The following is an 8,610-nucleotide window of genomic DNA, read 5'->3' as shown; positions in this document are numbered from 1 at the left end:
AAATACTTAAGTACCCTTTTCCGCCATTGGCGCCATAAAATGACGTTTCGATTAAAGGACAAAAATGTCCTCTTGTCAGAAAGGGTTAAAATCATCACGTTTTCGCCCTAAGGAGTAAACTCCTTTGCTTTAACAGGAGCTCCTCGCAATATGTCACCCTAAACGTTCTGGATCACCCTTTGACGACACACCATCTACTGTAACAGGAGTTTCCTTTGACGACGCAGCCTTTGCCATCATCTGTTGCTGTCGGAGCACTCTTTGCCGTTGTCTGTTGCCGCCGGAGCGTAGTCGGAGCACCGTTGTCACCATCGGCTGCATTTACCTTTTAGGTGTTTCTCCTCCACTGTCGGATTAGCAAAACTTGTGTCCTAGAAGGTGATTTTTGTGTAAGTTTTCGTTATGTAAACAAATCGATTTGTAAATCTAAATGCTAAATTTTACAAGTGGTTGTACTATATATGCTAAATAACACCTATTTTCATACTCAAACAAGAGTCGTGAAAGACAACAATATGTACTTATGAAGGCTAAATTTCTACAACGATTTGTAAGTTTGAAATTAACAAAGAGTTATACTTTTAATACAGTAGCGATTTGTTCAATGCAACAATGATTTATACGTTTGAATCAATAGCGATTTACGATTTATGATTCATGATTTATACATTTAAAGCAACAACGATTTATATATTTAATGCAATAACGATTTATGATTTACAACGATATGTACTTATGAAGGGTTCGATTTCTACAACAATTTGTACGTTTGAAGGAGTGCTTTGTACGTTCGATGCACCAACGATTTATACGTTTGAAGCAGTAGTCATGTGTATTTATGATTTATGAAGTTACCACGATTTATACTTAAGTTTGCTAAATCATACTATGATGTTTACTTAAGAAGCAAAAGCGTTACAACAATATGTACTTATAAAGGGTGCGATTTGTACAACGATTTATACGTTTGAAGCAACAACGATTTATATGTTTGATGTAGTAGCGATGTGTAAATATGAAGTTACCTCGATTTGTACTTAATTTTGCTAAATCGTACTATGATGGTTATTTATGAAGCCAAATATTACCATGGATTGTAATGTTGGTGATTGTGTAACGAATGTGATAATTTGTAATAATATATACTTGGGAAAGCGATTGTAACATACAATGATGCAGTTAAATTTATGTGTTGTACAAGTTAGCAATGACTACAATTCGTAAGACAAGAAAGCCTTCGTCGTTTGAGGGGATGACTCTTGGAGAAATCATCTGCCAATCCGATATATATATATATATATATATATATATATATATATATATATATATATATATATATATATATATATATATATATATATATATATATATATATAAGGGTTATGTAAAGAACATTGAGAATGAAAAAGACATGAACAAATTGTTGGATATTTATTATGCGGAGCCTGATCCATCAGATATTGAAGATGAAAAGCAAATGAAGAAAGATGAGGAAGAACTAAAGATGAAGAAGAAGAAGGATAACGAAGAGAAGTAAAAGCAAAAGAAGGAGGAGGAGAATGAAAACTACGCGCACTTATGAGGCAAAAGGATTTCTTCGTGCCGACCATGCAAAATTAAATCTATATGTACATCATTTTTCATGTTATCTGTCATGATCGTCAGTTGCATCACATTATACTATGCATCGAGTTGTTATTTACCGTGCCAATAAAAGAAATGACTTATCGTATATATGTGTTGACAATAGCGATTCAAGAGACAACAATTTAATGACATCTACGACACTGTGAAGCGATGTCAATTTTAATCGCTAAATGAATAACGATTTGAATACGTACATCGCCACCGTAATCGTGCAACAATATAAATGTTGCACACACACGTTTCAATATCACAATACAAATATCATACAAATCAACACTAGCAAACACATAATATGTTATAAATCGATATACATATCGTATAATATATTATAAATCGATACAGAAATTCAGCATAATAGCTTATTCAACTTGGATATTTTAAAGATCCTAATCCAAATCCAATTTAGATCTTGAAATCCAAATGCATATTCAAAATCCATAATTCGGATCCAACTTCCCTTTAGGATTCTAGATTCCAGATTCAAATCCATCTTGGATTCCAGACTTCAGATCCAACTCCATCTAGGACTCTAGATTTTAGATTCAAATTCTACTTTTTAAATCCCATCCTGGATTATAAATCCAATTCCATCTCAGATTACGGATTTCGGATCCAATTTCATCATGGATTCCAATTTTCACACCCAATTCTAAATTCCAAAATCCCATCTAGATTTCTTCCACTTTTCATTCTAATTTCAAATTTTAAATCTAGAAGTCCACTCTATCTTCAAATTCTATCTTGACTCTCAATTCTAGATCCATTTTGAAGTCCATATTCAATTTTCAATTCTTATTTCCTAAACTCCCTTCTTCAAATTCAGGTTCATCTCAGCTTTGATTATTTCAAAACTCAAGATCTATTCTAAATCTTAAGGTTAGAAAAATCTAACTCTTCCAAGTCCATCTTCAACTTTCAAAAACCTTTTCTTTATCATATCCTTCATAATTTCAAAATCACTTGAATAAAATTTCTAAATTCTTCTAAAAAGAGCATACATCTTTTGCATTTACACAAGCATGATTCTTTATGCATTTTCTAGACTTAGAATAAATTCTTAGACAATATTAGAGCAAAGCAAATCAATATTAACAAACAAAATAATATCTCACAAATTGATAGTATGTTACTACAACCGTGATTTGCATTATACTATTCCAATATTTTCTATACAAAGGCAAATCATTGTTGCTTACATAGACGTCATTGCTTAAATCACAAACATCACAACCGAAATCTAGGTCTCACAAGGCATATCGATTTTTGACAATGAGCGGAATATGAAACGACGTTTCTTTTACAAATGAATGACATATTTTCGTAACAAAGGCAAATCATTGTGGCAATTTATGATTTATTATTCATGATTTACATATTTAAAGCAGCAACGAGTTATACATTTAATGCAGTAGAGATTTATAATTTATAAAGTTACCAAGATTTGTAATCAAGTTTGCTAAATCGTACAATGATGTTTAATGTTGAAGTCCAAACGTTACAACTATATGTACTTATGAAGGGTGCAATTTCTACATTGATTTGTACGTTTGAAGCACCGATTTGTACGTTTAAAGCAAGAACCCTAAAACCCTTAATGCCTAAACCCTAACCCTAAACCCTAAACCCTTAATATCTTACTAAACCCTAACCCTAAACCCTTAATATCTTACTAAATCGTAATGCTAAACCATAAACCCTTAATATATTACTAAACCTTAAACCCTAAACCCTTAATATCTTACTAAACCCTAACCCTAAAACCTTAACCCTAAAACCTTAACCCTAAACCCTAAACCCTAAACCCTGAACCCTTAATATCTTACTAAACCCTAACCTTAAACCCTAAACCCTTAATATCTTACTAAACCGTAATGCTAAACCATAAACCCTTAATATATTACTAAACCCTAAACCCTAACCTTAAACCCTAAAACCTAACCCTAAAACCTATAAACTAAACCCTATACCTAAACCCTCGATTATGGAGATGATTCGTTATATCGATTTATAAGCTATAAACATGAATTTCCATATCGATTTGTATGATATTTGATCATCGATTTGCATTATACTATGACAATATTTTCGTAACAAAGGCAAATTGACTAAACATTACAATGATTTTTATGATATTAATAGGATTTGCCATATCAATTCAAGAAAATGTTTTGATTTTTAATATCGATTTAAGATATTGTTTTGATTCTAAATATCGATTTTTAAGATATCAAAATGAATTTCCAAATCGATTTAAGATATTGTTCTGAATCTTAATATCGATTTTTGTGCTGATTCTTGATATCGATTTAAGTTATTATTTTGATTCTTATTATCAATTTATATGTTATTGTTATGATTCTAAATATCGAGTTATATGCTGATTCTATATATCAATTTATAAGCTATCAACAAGAATTTTCATATCAATTTGTATGATGCTATGACAATATTTTCGTAACAAAGGCAATTGGACTAAACCGTTGTCACTGAATAAATCATTATAATGATCGGCGTTCGTAAATAAAAATCAAACAATCGTTTAGCGTTGTGTACAGTGAAAATGCCACTGATTTGCTTTTACAAGCTGTTTCTATCGCGATTTACACAGTTGAGTTAATAAATGCCTGAAACGGTGAATTATGAAACGTAAAAGCAATCTACTAGTAATGAATCGCTTTGCATAAATTTTGATAAATGGCTGAAATGATTTGCACAAACGTGCTCTGTACTCATGCACTGCAATTTTTATCCAGATGTGGCCGACATAGACGTCATTGTGTAAATCGTTATACCATCGTGATTTACACAATGACATCTGTCTTTTAGACAATGATTTTTGTCTAAGTGAATGACACGTACCATCGTGATTTACACAATGATGTATGAAGGCCACGTGCTATCACAATTTGCTTTTACAAACACATATCATTCTTGCTGCAATTTCATAACTACAAATCCACATGATTTAAAACCACATTCATATACAAAAAATATTAGAATTTAGATACAATACATCATGACCAATGGTTTGGCTTAGATACAATACATGACCATCATCAAGAAAGAAAACAGATATCATCACAAGTATGAAACCCACGTCCAAATTAGTGATGAGCTTCTAATGCAATCCAGGTGTGGGAATGTGGAAAGCTATTTATGGGAGGACATTTCTGTCAAACACATATCTATCTTTATGAGACTCCCATTTTTATAGAAGCGATCACCAAAACATCCGTATCGTTCATCGTCGAGTTCATTTTCTGCTACAAAGCGATTCTATTTGTAGCTGCAGATACATCCTCTCCAAGAAAATGAGCTCATTAGTAATGGCATGCCACTGCACAATTTCCCTCGGGCTGAGGCTGATAGAGACTCGAGCAATGGTGCACCTTGAGAATATGCTTCATAAACTTCAGCTCAGGCACTGTCCCCTTGAAGAGTCAATGGGCTACATCATAAATCTCTTTTACGTATTTGTCACAAAGTATATCAAAGACAAATACGTAAAAGTGACTTATGATGTAGTCCATCGTCTCCTTCAAGGACTCACTGCCTGAGCTGAAGTTTGTGAAGCATATTCTTAAGAGTGTTGGAGTCTCTATCAGCCTCAGCCCGAGGAAAATGGTGCAGTGGGCTGCCATTACTAACAAGCTCATTTTCTTGGAGAAGATGTATCTGTAGCTGCACATAGAATCGCTTTGCAGTAGAAAATAAACTCGACGATGAACACTATGGATGTTTTGGTGATCTCTTCTGTAAAAATGTGAGCTTCTAAAAGATAGATATACGTTTGATGAAAATGTCGAAGAAGAAGAAGAAGAAGAAGAAGAAGAAGAAGAAGAAGAAGAAGAAGAAGAAGAAGAAGAAGAAGAAGAAGACAGAGGAGAAAGAAGAAGAAGAAGAAGAAGAAGAAGAAGAAGAAGAAGCTGCACTGCCGCAGAAAAGAGAAAGAGAGGTTAAATAGACTAGGGTTTTACACCTCGACAACGGGTTGGGTCATGTCAGGTAGGGTTTTATATATATATATATATATCTATACTAGTGTTCCAAATTGATTTAAGATATTGTTCTGAATCTTAATATAGATTTCTGTGTTGATTTTTTAAATCGATTTAAGTCATTGTTTTGATTCTTAATATCGATTTATATGTTATGATTCTAAATATCGAGTTATATGCTGATTCTGTATATCGATTTATAAGCTATCAATAGAACTTTTCATATCGATTTGTATGATGCTATCAACAGGACTTTCAAAATTGTAGCTCTGTAGGGTAGATGAGACAACGATTTATACACGTGAATGATACCTGTTATAACGATTTGTACAAGTGAAAGATATATTATTAAACAGAATTCACGTGCTTTTTGGATGAAGCCATTTTCATGAATGGTGATGCAAAAAAATATTAACAATTCTATTTTTGTGGCTCACGATTCATGAAAATGGATTCATCCCAAAACTCTTTCTTTGTGAACGAAATCGATACGGAAGGTCAGCCCAATAGCTTACAAATCGACATTATAAAACACATAAAATCTTACAAATCAATGTACATATGGCAAAATATATTACAAATTGTGTCATATCTTACTAAACCCTAAACCTAAATCCTAAACATTATACCTAAACCCTAAACCCTAAACGATGTGTATAACGATGTGTAAATTTGAAGGCTAGATGAGACAACGATTTATCTGTGCAATTATATCGCAATTTGTACTCATGCCAATTATGATTTCCATCCAGTTGTGACCGACATAGACGTTATTGTGTAGATCGCGATAGGACAATACACAATATAACATCTTACAAATTGATACTAGAAAATACCTAATATCTTACACATTAATATACATATCGCATAATATATTAATCATTGATACGGCAATTCAACATAATATTCTTAATATCAATTTAAGATATTGTTTTGATTCATAATATCAATTTCTATTGTGATTTTGTATATCGATTTAAGATATTATTTTGATTATTAATATCGATTTAAGATATTGTTTTGATTCTAAATATCATTTTTTAATATATCAATACGATTTTTCAATTTGATTTAAGATATTGTTCTGAATCTTAATATCAATTTCTATGCTGATTCTTAATATGGATTTAAGATATTGTTTTCATTCTTAATATCGATTTAAGATATTGTTTTGATTCTAAATATCGATTGTTAAGATATCAATAAAAATTTTCATATCGATTTAAGATGTTTTGATTCTTAATATCGATTTAAGATATTGTTCTGATTCTAAATATCGATTTTAAAGATATTAATACGAATTTCTAAATCGATTTAAGATATTGTTCTGAATCTTAATATCGATTTCTATGTTGATTCTTAATATCGATTTTGATTCTTAATATCGATTTAAGATATTGTTTTGATTTTAAATATCGATTTTTAAGATATCAATAGGAATTTTCATATCGATTTAAGATGTTTTGATTCTTAATATCGATTTAAGATATTGTTTTGATTCTAAATATCGATCTTTAAGATATCAATACGAATTTCTAAATCGATTTAAGATATTGTTCTGAATCTTAATATCGATTTTTATGTTGATTCTTAATATCGATTTAAGATATTGTTTTGATTCCTAATATCGATTTAAGACATTGTTTTGATTCTAAATATCAATTTTTAATATATCAATAGGAATTTCCATATCGATTTAAAACGTTTTGATTCTTAATATTGATTTAAGATATTGACTTGATTCTAAATATCGATTTCTATCCTGATTATGTATATCGATTTATAAGCTATCAACAGTAATTTTCATATCGATTTGTATGATATTTGATTATCGAATTGCGTTATACTATGACAATATTTTTATAACAAAGGCAAATCTTTATGGCCGACAACGACATCATTATAAAATCTTTTATTATAAGACATAAATGTGAATCGACAAAAAATATTTGGCGGGTCCCATAAGCATTAAACTCCTCAGCTATAAAAGGAGTTCTTCGTAATATTTTCCCCTAAATGTTCCACAAAAATTCTAACACTTCATCTTCTTTCGCCGGAGCACCGTTTGCAGTCTCGGTAAGTTTTTGTGTTGTGCAGGTTATTTATGGCTTACATTTCTAAGAGAAGAAATGCTTCGTCGTCAGTGGGGAAAACTCTTGATGAAATCATCCAACAGTATGCCTTGTATGAGCAATTAAAAGCATACTACAGAATAATGAAGATTGAGAATGATAAAGAAAGGAAGCAATTGCTGGTAAAGTATAGAGCAAAGCCTAATCTGTCAGATATTGAAGATGATAATCCAATGAAGAATGATGAGAAAGAAGTATAGATGAAAAAGAAGAAGAAGGATGACGAAGAGAAGCAAAATGAAAGGAAGGAGGAGGATAATGAAAAAAAGCAAAGGAAATCAAGGCAAAGGAAGGAGGAGGTAGAGGATAGGGGAAAGCAAAGGAGTAATAAGAAGGATGAAGAGAAGCGAAGGCAAAAGGAGGAAGAGGAGGAGAGAGAAAAGCAAAGAAAGAATAAGGAGAAGGAGGAGAAGCGAAGGCAAAAGAAGGAGGATGAGGAGGAGAGGAAAAAGCAAAGGAAAGAGAAGGAGGACTAGGAAGAGAAGGAAAGACAAAGGAAAAAGGAGGAGGAGGAGGAGGAGGAGAGGGAAAGACAATTGAAGAAGAAGGAGGAGAAAGAGAAGGAAAGGCAACTGATGAAGCATATATTTAGAAAAGCAAAGGAGGATAAGGCAAATGAAGGAGGCAGAGGAGTAGGAAAGGCAAAAAAAAAATAAGGAAGAGAGGGAAAGACAATTGAAGAAGAAGAAGGAGGAGGGAGAGAAGGAAAGCCAAATGATGAAGATAGAAGAGGAAAGGCAAAGGAAGAAACATCAAGATGAGGAAAAGAAGGAAAGACAAAGAAAGGAGAAGGGGAAGGCAGATGAGAAAGAGAAGAAAAGACAAAGGAAAGA

Source organism: Nuphar pumila, chromosome 11 (assembly GCF_984573655.1).
Source record: "Nuphar pumila chromosome 11, dmNupPumi1.hap1.1, whole genome shotgun sequence".
Taxonomy (NCBI): domain Eukaryota; kingdom Viridiplantae; phylum Streptophyta; class Magnoliopsida; order Nymphaeales; family Nymphaeaceae; genus Nuphar; species Nuphar pumila.
The sequence above is the reverse complement of the archived record's forward strand: the minus strand, read 5'-3'. Positions refer to the sequence as shown.